Source organism: Tamandua tetradactyla, chromosome 23, assembly GCF_023851605.1.
Source record: "Tamandua tetradactyla isolate mTamTet1 chromosome 23, mTamTet1.pri, whole genome shotgun sequence".
NCBI lineage: Eukaryota > Metazoa > Chordata > Mammalia > Pilosa > Myrmecophagidae > Tamandua > Tamandua tetradactyla.
In genome coordinates, this window is record NC_135349.1 from 38,647,043 (window position 1) to 38,653,042 (window position 6,000).

The window sequence follows — 6,000 nt, forward strand, 5'->3', positions numbered from 1 at the left end:
TTCCTCACATCAGTCTCAGGCATTTCAGGAGGGCGAAGGCAGAAGGTGGAGGCCAACTGAAGCATAGGCTCTGAACTCCTTTTGCATCACTTCTTCAAGATTCTGTTGGCCAAAGCCAGTCACATAGGCAGCTCAGAGTCAAGGGGGTGGTGACATCGATTCCTATTTAACATGAGGAGCAGCAAGTCACATTACAAAGGGGTAGGCACACAGGATTGGGAAGAAATTTGTGGCCAACTTTACACGATAATCCCGATTTAACTATCAAGACAGATGATTGCTGTCTCCTTGTCCAAAACTCAGCCTTTGAAGCAATACAGAACGAGTAGAAGAAGAGTGAACTATATGGCTCTCATAATTTTGGCTTATTTCTATGACCACGGATGGATCAGTGGGATTCTGCTAAATCCCCAGAGATTCTCAAGTGTCTACAACTTGCATTTCCACATTTATGTAGAACTCAATTCTATGTAAAATTCGATCTTCCTGATCTTTGTCCCCCTGTTTGATGTCCCTGGGTGTGTCTATATCAGTACTGGTTGACCTGACATTTCTATCTCCTTCTGTGGCAAAACTAGGCTTATTCTTCTGCCATTTTCTTACCTTATGATTATGACATAAAGAGTGGTTAAGTCTCCTGGATTTTTTGTTCCTGGTCAGGTCTTCCTTAGTAACAGCCAGTTGGGTTCATCAAGTGCGTCCAAGCCAGACACGCTTCTCCAGTCCCAGTCTTGTAAAGAACCAGACATTTATGCCCCATTGTATCCTTCAGATACCTGTTGGTGTTAAATCAACTTCTCTGATAGTCCAGTGCCCTGGTGTTTTTGGTATAAACACTATTTTTCTTCAGGTAGTTAAGTCTGTTTATCTAAAAAAAAATACTATTCAACCTGAACTCCCTCATCTCATTTAGGTCTCTATTCAAAATCACTTTTCTAGTGAGTCCTTCTCTGACCCTCCTGTTTAAATTGAAACCTCTCCCAGCCAGTTCCAGTCTCTGCCTTGTGCTTGTTTTTCTTCATAGCACTTACTGCCAGCTGCCATACTGTATGTTATACTTACTCATTTATCTGTCTCTTCTTTAGAGTGTAAGCTCCATGAAGATAGGGGATGTTTGCCTGTTTTGGTTTCAGTTATATCCTCAGCACCAAGAACAATGCTTGGTCCTTAGTAGGCACTCAATTAACACTTGTGAATGAATAAACTACCACCTTAACTATCTCTTGCTGTCTCTATTTGTCTATATCCACTTCTGCCTATAGCTGAGTATCTCCATCCATCCATCTGGTGCCCCCCAGGTTAGCACTAAAGGATGGCTTGAATAATAAGCAGAAGAACCGATGTCAGGGAACAGATCAATTAATATCAGAGAGTCTCTGGTTCCGCAGGCTCTTTGTTCTTGCTGAGCATCTATCTTTGAGGCGAGGAAAGTTTGCAGTGAACATAAAGGCAAGTCTTCAGCTAAAGAGAGCCCAGGTCCTGCTGCATCTGAGAGACATCATTAGGGAGCAAAAAACCTTTCATGCCAGAAACTTTAAGCTGCACACATTATAGAATTTCTCCTTTTCATCTGAGAAGCTTTGGAGCCGGGGTTGGGAGTGGGAGGTGGGGAGGGCTGGGAGAATCACTGCAGGAGGATAAGAATCATTCTGCCTTTATTTTATCCTCGAGGACACTTGTGAGTTGTCCTCTGCCACCTTGCACTTAGGGTCTCCTCTGTTTTTAAAAAGTTTGTGGAAGGATAATTTCTTGTGACTTCAGGTAGATCATGCAATCAGGCCAAGGGTGACAGTAAATACATTTGGGTCAGCTTGCTGGGGGCAGTGCTGGTTTAAAATGAGAAAAGGGGACGGGCGCCCACTCTGCATCCTTGCCACTGCTGCCAGAACCTGCTTCATTGGGAGGTGGTGGGGACAGTCATGAGGCCCCTTTATCCTTGTGGTTGTCACACTCAAAGCAGTCACCAAGGGAATGCCTGTGGCTGTACTGGACCACACCATTGTTTTGTTTGGCTCACACAGAGTCGATTTTGTTTTAATTTTTCTGTTGACAGTTCATGACACATCAGCGTCGGTCTGTGCAAGGAAGAGCTAACATGGCAGCAGGCCCAGGGTTTCCATCTTTAGTAGGACCTGCTTTGGGGCTTGGCCCTTGATTGGCAACTGGGAACCAGGCTTTTGGAAAGATCCCTATGTGGCTAAGACTTGTTTTGCATGCTGGGGCCACTGAACACCTGCTTTCCATCTAGAAGTCTGGAATTTCAATGGTTGTGGCTGCTCTTGGTGCCTGTATGGACCAGCCCCAGTAAAAACCCTGGACTTGGAGTCTAAGTGGGTTTTCCTGGGCAGAAACACTGCACTTGCATTGCTGAATTTTGTTGGAGGCAAGAACAAGCTCTGTATAACTCCTAGGAATGGGGAGAGGTGGGACAATGTTGGAAGCCTGTGCGTGGATTCCTCCAGAATCCTACTCTACCTGATGTCTTTTTATTTTGCTGATCCCTGTAATAAAGTATAGCCGTGAGTATACACACACACAGACACACACGCACGCGTGCGCATGCATACAAACAGATTTCTCACATAATTCTTTATTAAATGCGGAATAGGACCCTGAATCAATATTTGTTTTATATTATAGATTGTCACGAAGTTGACTCTTTTTTTGTGGTATAAAGTCCTATGAATTTTAACACATGCAAGATTCATTTAAACACTACCATAAAAATCAGGACACTGGGCGGGCGATTGTGGCACAGTAGCAGGATTCTCGCCTGCCATGCCAGAGACCGGGGTTTGATTCCCGGTACCTGCCCATGCAAAAAAAAAATCAGGACACTGAACACTTTGTCACCCCAAATAATTCTTTCATGCTACTCCTTTAATTGTCAGACCCTCCCTCTGCCTCGGATCCCTGACAACCACTCATCTGCTGCTATCACCATAAACTTGTCTTGTCAAGAAAGTCCTATAAATGGGATCGTGCAATATGCAAGCTTTTGAGACTGATTTCTTTCACTCCTGCAATTCATCCAGATAGTGGCGTGTGTCAGTTGTTTGTTTCTTTTCTTTGCTCAGTCGTATTCCATGATGGGAAGTCTGTTTATCCATCCACACATCAAAAGAAATTTGGACTGTCTTCAGCTTTTGAGTAGAGCTCCTATAAGTATTTGTGTATCTGAGTAAAGGTTTTTGTGTGAGCATAAGTTTTCATCTCTTTAAAGCAAGAATGGGATGACTGGGTCATATTGAAAGTGGATGTTTAACTTTATAAGAAACCGCCAAACTGGATGTGGCTGTGCCAATTTCCATTCCCACAAGCAATCTATGAGAATTCCAATTGCTCTGTCTCCTTGTCAGCACTTAGTATTATCAGTTGAAGCTATATCTTTTGAAAGTACCCCCTTCCAAGTTTTATTTTTCATTGTTTGTCCAAGTTTTATTTTTAATTAAGGTATAATCAACATTAAGACTACAGATCTTACATGTGTGGCTTATTTTTTTTACCTGTATATAGACTGCTGACTAATCTAGGTTGAACATTTCTAGCACTGTTGACATCTCTCTTACGAACTCTTAAAAGTCTATAGTTCTCAAAGGGAACCCCTTTTGAGGTGCTATTTTTTTGATGCTATTGATTAGTTTTGTCTGAATTTGAACTTCAGTCAATGGAACTATGCAGTATGTATTCTTTTGTGTCTGGCTTCTTCCATTCAGCCTTATATCTGTGAAATTCATCCATGTTGCATATAGTTGTGGCTTGTTTATGCTCATCAGCTGTATACTGTTCCATTGTATAGCTACACTTCAATTTAGCTGTTTACAACTGATTGTTTCCAGTTTGGGGCTATTATGTATTAAAGTGCTATAGCCTACTTGCGCATGTCCTTGGCTGGACACCAGCACTCATTTCTCTTGGGCCTACTCCCAGGAGTGGAATTGCTTGGTCATAATATTTATATTTAGCTTTGCTGAATGCTGCCAAACAATTTTTCAAAGTGCTTGTACCAGTTTATTCTCCCAATGTGAATACTTTAAAAGAAATTGATAAATGTGGAATTATACCAATGACATCCTGCTGTTTTACACTCCGCCATGTTTCCTCCTATCTTAGTTTCAAGATCCATCTATATTGCTAATTGTGCCTCTAGAATGTCACTTCTAATCCTCTCCTTTGCTCACCCCCTTTACCTGTCTACTTCTGCAGTGATGGACATACTTGTTGCCTCCAGCTTCCTGACACCACAAATAATATTGCAATGATTATCGAATCCATGTCCTTTTAAGGAGCTTTGAAAGAATTGTTTTTCAGAACTGCTGGTCATTGGGTCTGTGATTCTTACTTTGACTAAATAGTTGCAGTTTGCTCTAGCTACAGCGGCCTACCTTTCCACCAGCTGTGCATGAGGGTCCCATATTCTACTTTCCTGCTATTTGCCCTTTCTGAACTTTGTTGGCATATTAGGTAAGAAATTTCTCATTAATATTTTAATTTGCATTTCCCTGCTTATTAATAAGATTTAGCATTTCTTTATATTTATTTAATGAATGTTGTTTGCATGAGTGAACTCTTTTCTTTTCAAAAAGGACTACTTAACCTTGGCATTAATGACATTTTGGGCAGGATAATTTGTTGTGCATGTGTGTGTTGGGGGTGAGGTTGACGGTCTGCCCTGAGCATTGTACGATGTTAAGCAGCATCCCTGGCCTCTACTCACTAGATACCAGTAGCATATAATTCCCTCAAGTTGTGACAACCAAATTGTATCCAGGTATTTCCAAATGTCACCTAGGGGACAAAATCGTACCATGTTGAGAACTACTGATTTAAAGGAATCAGAGCGAAGCAGAGACTGATTAAGGATAAAATATTCAATGGGGTAGGACCCAGGGTTTACCACTTAGGGGTGGGGAGTTAAAGGATGATGTAAAGTTGCGTTCTTGGCATGCGTAATTGTATAACTAGTTCATAGTGGCGTCAAGATCTGGAGTTGCAGTCCCCACTTTTTATTTATCATCTCATTTATTCACTGATTTCTGCCTTAGAGATTTCCAGCAGGAGAGCTGGATAAACGGTGCCCAAGGGGGCACAAGGACCTGACATTGGGAATCGGGAAGGTCAGGTTGGAAGGGAATTGCATGGAGAATTAAAGTATCCAGGGTGGTGACACAGAGTGAGAATTCCCATGAGAAATGGAGAATATTGTGGCTAGAGAAGCAGGGCCTTTCAGCAGACTGGGATGGACCTTGGCATCTGAAGCCAGATGGACCAGGAGCAGATGAGGTGGGGAGCCTGAAGCAGGGCAGGGAAGGTGGGTCTGATCATTTTAAGGGTCTGAAGCCTACTTTTGAGAATGACAGGTGCACCACTGACCTTTCTCTTCCCTGAAGATGAGAAGGTTGTTCCAGCCTCTGGGCCTTGGAGCCTGATGTTCCTTCTGACTCGAATCTCCTCCCTTCTATGCTCTGGGTGACTGGCTTGTTCTCATCTTTCAGGACTTGGCTCGAATACCACTTTGGACCACCCTATTGTTTACTGACATTTTCTCAGCTCCCAGGAAAAAGTGTTGAATGACGTGTGCATTTGCCATATATCTGAGAAAACACTTAGAGGGTTTAGGTAACTTTCTCAAGGTCCACACAGCCATGACAAGTAAGTGCTGGGATTTAAACTTAGAGCTGTCTTCAAGACCACCATCCTCTTCTCAACCTGCATTTGTGAAATGTGATGATAATTCCTGCCCAAATGATCATCTGTTGAACCATGAGTCTAGCAATGCCCTAGATGCTGGGATACAGGGTGAAGAAGAAGGCAATATCTCCGGCCTCATAGAGCCCACAGATCCATAGGGTTGACCAACACATAAGAAGACAATGACAGTAGCATGTGATGAGGGCTGAGACAGGGATGCACATGGCAAGTGGGAATGGTCAGGGGTGGAGAGCAGTGGATGGTGAAGAGGACTGTTCTGGGAAGAACCACGTTGCATGTGCAAAGAAC